General features: G+C 42.3%; 1 protein-coding gene across 3 annotated transcripts in view; it reads left to right on the top strand.

The window, feature by feature from the left end:
- The first annotated feature begins 7475 nt into the window (after positions 1–7475).
- ESR2 (estrogen receptor 2) overlaps positions 7476–10334 on the top strand; it is an 88310-nt gene continuing 85451 nt past the window's right edge. For 2 of the 3 annotated variants that reach the window (XM_027554292.1, XM_027554291.1), the window contains exon 1: positions 7477–7822. The gene's annotated coding sequence lies outside the window, so the exon portion shown is untranslated. Of the gene's footprint in view, positions 7823–10334 lie in introns of all 3 variants that reach the window. The other variant, XM_027554293.1, reaches the window with a different exon arrangement.

Raw genomic sequence — 10334 nt, 5'->3', positions numbered from 1 at the left:
TTTACAAGAAATTGCTGAATAAATGATAGTCACAGCCTTCTCCATCTCCTCCTTCCTTCTCATCATCTGAGAGCAAACACCTTCATATGCCTTTGTGTTTCAGGCAGGCTGTTAAAGCATTATTGTTCCTCATCGTTAATGGGGGCATTTTCACAATGAAACAAATGCATAAGGTCAAGAAGCATTCTAAAAAAAAGTGTTTTATGAAAGAATAAATGTAATGTCTAGTGTCAGAGTAATTTTAAGGTGAAAAAACACTAAAGAAGCTGTCAGTGATGTTCTCTTCCTTCAATGGAATTTTAGACTGACATAGAGTGGGAAAGGCACAGGAAAGGGAAGGGGTCAGACTGACCTAAGTCTAGAGACGCCAGCAGTAGCAGCAAGGAGGACATTCAGAGACCCCAGTGCTTGGAATGTGGGAAGTGAATCTGCTGACGGGAGGCATGTATGGACCTATATGATGACTGGTGACTGGGGTTCCTGGAACTATAAACCTGGAGAACTCTTCAATTATCTGCAAAACGAGGATAAAATCATTGTCTCAGAGCTGGTGTGAAACTGAAGCATTACGTGGACACCTAAGTGATCTATTAACTGTAAAGTGAAAGTGAAAGTGTTAGTCGCTCAGTTGTGTCCAACTCTTTGTGAACCCACAGACTGTAGCCCACCAGACTCCTCTGTGCATGGGATTTTCCAAGCAAGAATGCTGGAGTGGGTTGCCATCCCCTTCAGGGGATCTTCCCGACCCCAGGGATTGAACCTGGGTCTCCTGCATTGCAGGTAGACTCTGTACCATCGGAGCCACCAGGGACTACTATTAACCGTAAAAGTGATCTGTAATCTGTTATCCTAGGGTAGCAGTTCTTAGTAAGCTGTGGCTGGTGGATGGAAGAGTGGGTGGGAACAGGCTGAGGAATACTATGGCCTGAACACTGGCAGAACCTGAAGGAGAGATAAGTGAGCAAAACTGCCTGGATGGATAGGGGGAAAAGTGTAGACCTGTAGAAAGAAGAGAAAAAAAGGGGAAAATGCAAAAATTCTAGTACATTGGACAACACTGACAAGACCTCAGAAGCTGTATGAACTATCTGGAGAAGATTTTTTCCTGGCTGTAATTCCCAGCAAAGGAGGAGACTGAATACTGGAGAAGACTGAATACCATTTCTTTCTCCCATTAGGCTCATCAGATCAAGTAGTAAGTAACATATGTGAAAGAAGCACCTTCTCTCTGTACACAAAAGACAGGATCTGTAGTTTTATAAAAGCCATTATTGCAATGTGCATCACTGGAGTGTTAGTTGATGTGGGTCTAAAGGACAATGTGAAACATTTCTAGTAACTTTCCATGATGTGAACAAAGAATTTGAACATGTCAAATACATTTACAAGAAATAAAAAAACAAAATTGGTTTTTTTGAATTCTAAACTCTATGGAATCAGATAGTCTTATTAGAATCTGTGGCTTCTTAAGCCATGTATGTCTATAACCTATCTCCTTTTGACCTTATTTCTGGGAATATTACACTGGCAGACCTGTTATTAATAATTATTCTAGAACCGTGAACTTCCAGATGTTCAAGCTGGTTTTACAAAAGGCAGAGGAACCAGACATCAAATTGGCAACATCCGCTGGATCATCGAAAAAGCAAGAGCGTTCCAGAAAAACATCTATTTCTACTTTATTGACTATGCCAAAGCCTTTGACTGTGTGGATCACAATAAACTGTGGAAAATTCTGAAAGAGATGGGAATACCAGACCACCTGACCTGCCTCTTGAGAAATTTGTATGCAGGTCAGGAAACAACAGTTCGAACTGGACATGGAACAACAGACTGGTTCCAAATAGGAAAAGGAGTTCGTCAAGGCTGTATGTTGTCACCCTGCTTATTTAACTTACATGCAGAGTATATCATGAGAAATGCTGGGCTGGAAGAAGCACAAGCTGGAATCAAGATTGCTGGGAGAAATATCAATAACCTCAGATATGCAGATGACACCACCCTTATGGCAGAAAGTGAAGAGGAACTAAAAAGCCTCTTGATGAAAGTGAAAGAGGAGAGTGAAAAGGTTGGCTTAAAGCTCAACATTCAGAAAGCAAAGATCACGGCATCTGGTCCCATTACTTCATGGGAAATAGATGGGGAAACAGTGGAAACAGTGTCAGACTTTATTTTGGGGGGCTTCAAAATCACTACAGATGGTGACTGCAGCCATGAAATTAAAAGACGCTTACTCCTTGGAAGAAAAGTTATGACCAACCTAGATAGCATATTCAAAAGCAGAGACATTACTTTGCCAACAAAGGTCCATCTAGTCAAGGCTATGGTTTTTCCAGTGGTCCTGTATGGATGTGAGAGTTGGACTGTGAAGAAAGCTGAATGCCGAAGAATTGATGCTTTTGAACTGTGGTGTTGGAGAAGACTCTTGAGAGTCCCTTGGACTGCAAAGAGATCCAACCAGTCCATTCTAAAGGAGATCAGTCCTGGGTGTTCTTTGAAGGAATGATGCTAAAGCTGAAACTCCAATGCTTTGGCCACCTGATGTGAAGAACTGACTCATTGGAAAAGACTCTGATGCTGGGAGGGATTGGGGGCAGGAGGAGAAGGGGACGACAGAGGATGAGATGGCTGGATGGCATCACCGATTCAATGGACCTGAGTTTGAGTGAACTCCGGGAGTTGGTGATGGACAGGGAGGACTGGCATGCTGCAATTCACGGGGTCTCAAAGAGTCGGACACGACTGAGTGACTGAACTGACTGACTAACTCACTGATGCCAAAGAAAGTAAGGAAGTTGCATTTCTGGAATTGCATTTGAGTCATATGTGAAATTGCACATTACAATTTCCCACCATTTCTAACAGTTCTGCAAGATGTTCTTTCTCAGCTGGGTTTTCAAATTCATGCCAGTGACCTCCAGGGGCTAGTTACTTTTCTAGCTCAAGATGGAATTTCTTCAATCAGAGTTGAGGCTGAGGTAAGGAATGTTTATTCTTCACATTGTTTGGTTTCGAGGATAAAAAACTAGAAACTCAAGGTCTACGAGAGATTTGTGCAGAATTTAAGTACCTTCCAGAAGAAGAAGACAGGACAAAAAGTTATTTTACCTGTACATTTGCAAATGTCGAAGACCAAGACTGAAAAAAAGGATGAGTTATAAGGAATTGGCGATACATGCTGACTGCCCAGGTGGTTCATTTCAACTGCGAGTCACAGTAACCTTGTCCTCTGGTCTGAGTGCCCAGGTATTAAGTTAGGTCTACCTTGCAGCTTATGTCCTTGGTCACCTTACTAGAGGCTCTAGTCAAACACATGTCAATAAGGAATAAAGTTATGTAAATATGCACACAGGTGGCCAGGCCTAGAAAAGAACTTGGCAAAAATTCATTCAGCAATATCCGAGCTCTTCAGGACAAATATCCCTCAGTTTCTACAACAAGCAAGAAAAGCATCACAGGATGACTGGAGAAAGTGAGGTATTTGGGTGATCGCAAAAAATCATCTCTCTGTGCCTCATTTTCTCCATAGTGAGCAGAGATGGCCATAGGGATGTTATCTGGATTAAATGAAATAAAGTGAGCCAATTTGTGTAGGCCTGCCCATTGTACTGAGGCTAGAAAGATGACATAAATATTAGGTTCACTTTAATTTCTACAGAAGACCTAATCCTGAAGAGCTCTGTCCAAATTCAACTTTCACATATCAAGTTCTATTTTACAAACCCTGATTTATGAGCAGCTGAGGTAACCTCTAATACATTGCATTAGTAACACCACCTTCCCAATTCATCGCCATCAAATCAAAGTGTTATTGCTGGTGCAATGAAACTTTCCCTTCTCTTTTATTAATTTCATCATTTAGGGTTTCATCTCTTGGATCCTCTTAAAACAGAATTTTATACCCACGTAATATGAAGGTGTCTGATCCTGTTATACTTTGGAACAGGTAAGAGCATCCCAGAATCTAAATCCTCCCACCTGCCCTCAGGCTGATAAGAGAAAGAATAATGATCCCAAACCATTTTGTAGCATGACACTCTCCAGGTCATCGGTAAGTCTCCTTCCCCTTTACACTTTTGCACATCAGCTTTTGCTTTGTCTTCGACAGCATTTATTGATTTAGCCCCTTGGTAGTTTCTTTGCTACAGAAAATCTCTCCTCTTTACCTCTGATCTTTCCAAGTTGAAGCCTTCACGAAGTATTTGTTGAATGCCTGGGTTGTATTAAGTGGGTGCCCTGGGCAGGGTGCTGCTGTGGTGGGTGGTGTGCAGATACAAGACGGGCATGGTGCAGTCACAGTGCAGGCAGTGTTGACAAGTGGGCTGAGCGCTAGGCGAGGCAGTGTGCATGTTCTGCTGGACTTTCACAGTCTTCGCTTTACTTAGGCTCTTGGCTTCTCCAGACAGAGAAGGGCTGGGATGAGAAGATGAGGGAGACGCACCCCATTGGACATGCTTCCCTTTTTCCTACAGCAAAATGCACTGAGTTTTACTCTGACTTCCTTTGATTTTCCAGGTGACATTTAGCTCATCTTGCAAGCTCATTTCATGAATGTAATTATAAATGCTAGTAAAATTAACATTACACATCTTATAGAACTGAATTGTAACAACCCAAAGCTTTAACCCCAAAGGAAGTTAAAGGACTGAAGTCCTCACCATTCAGCCCTTATCGTAGGATATTTGGGAGAGGGAAAAGCCTTTCCATGTCGTACCATGTAGGTGCTTCCTTAGGTAGGTCATAGGTGAGGTGGAAGTGAAAGACCCTGCTGAAAAAAGGTACATCCACAACGCTAGAGTTCAGGTGCTAGTTGGCCTCGCTAATGGTATTAACTGTTTCAAGAATTCCCTCTTGGTTTTAGCCTTGGTTCAGGGGGGGTTGGAATAGTCACCTTCCCTCTCACTGCATTCAGCTAGGCAAGTTTTCATCCCTAAGGTACTATTATTTTTCTTGATCCACAGGGTGAGTCAGAAGGAAATGTACTCATTCCCATTCATTCTCTTTGCTTAATATTTCCTGCAGTGAGGTTTCCTTGAGTGACAAACAGCTTCTGTGGGTGTTTGAGGATCTTTAAAAAGAGAACATGTTGTTCTGGTGAGTGGAATGACTTCTGAAGGAAGCATCACAGCAAACAGGGAGCTCTAGTTCCCAGAGTTGAGCAGAAGCTTTTTTCACAGATGGCAGGAGGCTTTAAAGTGGGGCTTGTCTGCAGGAGATACAATGTTCTGACATTCAAGCCATCTTCATTTCCAATTGATTGAAGCCATGGTACGGAAGAAAACAGTCTTGAGCTCTCACTGGCCTGGATTCAAGTTCTTCTCAGCCATTGACTGGCCATTTTCTCAATCATAAAATGGGGCTAGGGAACGCATGTATACCTGTGGCGGATTCATTTTGATATTTGGCAAAACTAATACAATTATGTAAAGTTTAAAAATAAAATAAAATTTAAAATAAAAAAAAATAAAAAAATAATAAAACCAGAAAAAAAAATGGGGCTAATTCATAATAGAATTGACACAGAGGCTTGTTGTAGAATAAAATAATACGTATAGAAAGTGGAAAGTGAAAGTCGCTCAGTCAAGTCCAACTCTTTGCAACCCCATGGACTAGGCAGTCCATGGAATTTTCCAGGCCAGAATACTGGAGTAGGTAGCTCTTCCCTTCTCCAGGGGATCTTCCTATCCCAGGGATCAAAGATAGAGATCTTCCTATCCCAGGTCTCCTACCCTGCAGGCGGATTCTTCACCAGCTGAGCCATGAGGGACACCCATAGAAAGTGGAGCATGGCTAAATGCCCAATAAATGGTAGCTGTTTATGAAAGCATTGTTGCTACTGGGTTCTTTTCTTACTATGCGTGACTTCAGGTAGCTGATATAAGCTCTGTGAGCCTCTCTCTGTTACCCTATCTGAGAAGTGGGGTCAATGAGGATTAAGTGAGATGCTGTGCAAGCATGTAACGCACTTTCTGGCATGATGCAGATACTTAATAGATGTCAGTTTTCTTAACTGTTCCATAATCTTTGTCTCCTCATTGGCCCCTGCATGACTGGAACTCCTTCATAATAATTTTAATTCTGGGATATCTGTTGACAAGTACTAACAAATTGAACTGATTTATTATTTTTTTTTTTAAAAACACCATCCTTTAAAATTTTCTCCTTAAAGTGGAATGAAGGAAAAAGCACATGGGTATTAGGTACTGGAGAAATACCTAGGAAAGGGAACAGGGGAGCAAAGGCTGGCAAAGATAAGCATTTTGTCTTCTACCATCCTCCACAGGGTGGATCTTGCCAGCTATACACTCTCCTGTCTAAACTTCTCAGCCTCAAGGACCAGGAAACTCTGCCCTACAACTTGAGAGAATCCAGGAGTCCGAGCTTTAATGAAACTTGGAGGTGGGGAGAGTACAAATTTTTGATAACCATTGTTTTTAAAGTAGGTGACTCTCCATATTTGGAGCGTGTCTCCACCACCTGTGGACTTGACTCTTACAAGCCCGGAGCACATTAGCGGCTATTTTTGGTTAAACCCCAGCATTTAAGTCTGTAAAAGTTTCCTTCCATATGCCCCTTTGGTCTTCCTTCATCTGCGATCTGGAGCCGCAACCGCATCAAGAACCGTGTCCGTTTGTCACGTGTATAGATATTAATGACTTAAATCTACTAGTGTGCACACTGTGGGATACTGCCGGGTCGGGTGGGTGAGAAGCGTGCAGGGGACCGTGCAGACCTGGGAAACTGGAACTACCACCAGGGGGCGCTCGCCTGCGGAGAGAGTTTGGTAGAGGAGCCGCCGGGGACTGGGGGCGCCTCCGCAGAGAAGCACAGTACCACCTCTCCGCCTCAGAGCCCCTGGGCTTCCTTCCAGTAGATGAGCTTGAGGAGCTTCCCGGGATCTTGCTCTAGGGCGAGACGGCCTTCCCAGCCAGCCCTTGAGAGATGAAAACCCTCACCCTCCACCTCCCGACCCGTGCTAAGAGGCTTTGCCTCTCCAGGGGCACAAGGCTGCTCTAGCCGCTGGGGACTGGGCAAATCCAACGCCTCGCTTAAAGAGGCAGAATTCTCTATTTAATGACACCGAAGCATACAGCTCCTCTCGGACTCAACGTGGCTCAGGGTCTGGGGAGCCGCCCGTCAATGCGAGGCCCCTAGCCCGGCAGCTTCAGTTTCAGCATCACCTGTTAGGAATGCTCAATCGCAGGCCCGCGCCCCAGATCTCCTGAATCCAAGACAGGGGAGGGGCGCCGTGTGTACCTTGCCGCCCCTGAGAGTGACAGTGAGGCGCTGGACGGTGACAGCCCCTACCCTGGGGCTTCCTACTTCGCTCGGGTGAGAGTGGATGGCCAGGTAGGCAGCCCGGGTCCTCCTGCGATCTCCTGGCCGCAGGCTAGGTGGTCACGTGGGCTTTCGGCATCTCCATCCCTCCCCGCCCCCCCGCCGCCTCGAGCCTATAAGAGGAAGGAGAGGCTCCTAATTAAGTCGTTTGTGATCTTTGCAGTGTGTCGGACTGCTGGCCCTTCGGATACCCACTCCCTGGCTCCTGCTGCTAGGCCGCTGGGAGCGCGGAGGCTTCGAGAGACGCCTCTGGAAACTTGCAGAGCAGATAAGGGGCGGCGGGAGCCCGACCATAGTGGAACCATCCTGGGCTGCGACTGGCATCCGGTGCTGCGGGTGCAGGCGGGCGTTTGGGGTCTGGGCTGCGCTGCGTGCGCTCGCTCCCCGTTTGCGGGGTGCCCCAGCCGCGGGCGGGGCACAGAACTAGTCCGGGGGAAGCACGTGCCGCGGGTTAGTGACTGCTAGGTTGGTGTGCACAAGGAAGGTAAGTGCCTCTTCTCTCCAGCTGTGATTTGATTGTCTGATTTAATGTTTGAAATCCAACGGTGGGAAAACAGTAATATTGAAAACAATAAAAGACACCCCCTAATCCGCCCCCCCCCCAAAAAAAAACTGCTGGAAACAGACATTTCATGTTTTGACTAAATGTTTTCATTCAAGAGGCTGGCGTATTAACTAATGAGTTTGTGCCTGTAAGCTCCGGGTTCATTGTGCTAATAGACGTTTTCGAAGGGAAAAAACAAACAAACAAACAAAAAAAAAAAACCTCTATATTCTCTAGGGATTTCCCGACCGTAGATGAAATGTTGACAGGAAAGTTGACCAGGGCACTTCATGCTTGAGTTTTGTGGGCCTGGGAAGACGTGCATGTATCAGGCAGATAGTTAGTATTTTTAAATATATTTAACTGGGAAACCAGAAAAGCAGAGTTAACTTCTTTCCTGGCGGATCGATCGAGATTGAGATCACCTGGACTGTTTTATGTGCTGACCCGGAACCCCGCCACTGTTCTCTTAACACGTTTCTCAGTTCCTGCCTAATTAATATTGGATATTAAATTAAGTCAAGGGAATATTATTTTTGTGAAAAACAAAACTTTGGACTTGGGTGAATATTTAGGAAAATAAGGTTGACTCAGTTTTACTAGCTTCATAAAAAGCAACTTTGTGCTTTGTGTTGGCACACAACACTTTTGAGTAAAATTGTATTGTTAGGTTTCTAGTATTTACATGGGCATTCCATTGGGAATTTTTATTTTTCTAAGTTTCCAGACTCACAGTGGCTGATTTCCTTTGTGTGGGGGGAAAGAGGCTTGTTATTTAAAAAGTGAACATGTGGAAAGATTTGTGCTGTGAGTATTGTAAAAAGTAAATGTACTGTGACCATGAAAAGAACATTACACACTTATTCTTTGGCTCTTGTCTTTGTCCTGCAGAAAAACCTATGTTTCTGCCTACATTCTAGAAGAGGGGGAAATGTTTGGATCTGTTTATCAACAGGTGGTAAAGCATAAAACTTAGGATTCCATTTTATGTTCAAGCCTTTTTTTTTTTTTTTAATTTGAGTTACTGAACCATTTTTATTTCAAAAGTTGCCAGTCTCCTGTAACATTTAAGACATACAAGTCTCTGAAGTCAATTTAAAAAACGTTTAGGACATCTTTCATAGAGGGACACAAATGAATCATATCATCATTTACATTTCTCAATTTATTTATAAAATGGAATACATAGATTCAACCCTTCAAAATATAATCAGCACTTGATATGTCTATTTTTAAGAATATTACACTACAGTTTTCTACACATGTGTATCCAACAGGTAACTCAAGATACATCTTTTAATAATTTAAAATCATGTTTTGAATCATTTTACATAATATCTATAAATAATAAAATAATAGGATACTGAAGGCTGAACTTGAACTATTTACTGGCATGTTTTTTGGTAATTACATTTAGAATCCTTGAGAAATGTGTACTTGAATTTTAGACTTCATCATTCAGCACCAAGCACACTATTTTAGACATATAGCATTTTTGAAAAGTCAAGCTTATTGCAGTATAATTTACATAGAGTAAAATCTGGCCTCTTCAGGTATATCACACTCTGAATCTTGACAGTTGCACACAGTCATATAATCCCCTCCATGATCAAGGCATGGAACCCTTCCATCAACCCCAGAAGTGCCCTTTCTAGTTGACCCTCTCCTCTCAACCCCAACCCCTGGAAATCACTGTCTGTTTGCTGACTATATCGTGTTACTCTTTAATATATTCTTACTCAGAAATAATTGTTGTCCTTTTCTCAAAAGAAAACCTCAGTTCCCCTCCTTTTTTGAGGATGAGCCACATTGTAATATTTTTGTTTTAATCCTGTCCCCTTGGGATAAATTGAAGCAAAGACAAAACTATTTTGAAAATGGGAAACCAGAGACACGTTAAATTTATATTGGGCTAGTAGATTTAATTCTTAGCAAATTCAGATCCCATTGTGGTATAAGCCTTTGGTTATAGTGTGCATCATTCGTTATTCTGAACTGAAAAACAAGGCCATTTAAAATACATTTATTACTTATGTAATATATAATGTAATTATATATATAATGTAATATATAATGTAATTAATAGAATATATAGTTTTTTATAATCTTGCCTTTAAGAGATACTTTTTTATATTTGAGATTAAGAAAGTTACTTGAAATTACATATTATCAAGTAATGAAAAGCATAAGAAGAATTGCAAATGACAATTTGTAGTCATTTAAAATAAAATATAGAGTGATTGAGACTACATAGGTTAAAATATTTAATAATCTTCTTAATAGGGGCTAAGGTCTGTGTCTCATTTATTTGTAGATGTCAGTTTTTTTCTTTTCTTTGCCCATGTCGTGAAATCTAGATTTCTCTGTAGGACATAGATATAAAATCTTTTATAAACCAATATTTGTTTCCTGTTTAATACATTATTCATATCAGTAAGCAGGAGCCTGTAAT

This window comes from Bos indicus x Bos taurus, chromosome 10, assembly GCF_003369695.1.
Source record: "Bos indicus x Bos taurus breed Angus x Brahman F1 hybrid chromosome 10, Bos_hybrid_MaternalHap_v2.0, whole genome shotgun sequence".
Taxonomy (NCBI): domain Eukaryota; kingdom Metazoa; phylum Chordata; class Mammalia; order Artiodactyla; family Bovidae; genus Bos; species Bos indicus x Bos taurus.
Note: the sequence above shows the minus strand (reverse complement) of the source record. Positions and strands in the feature narration are given on the sequence as shown.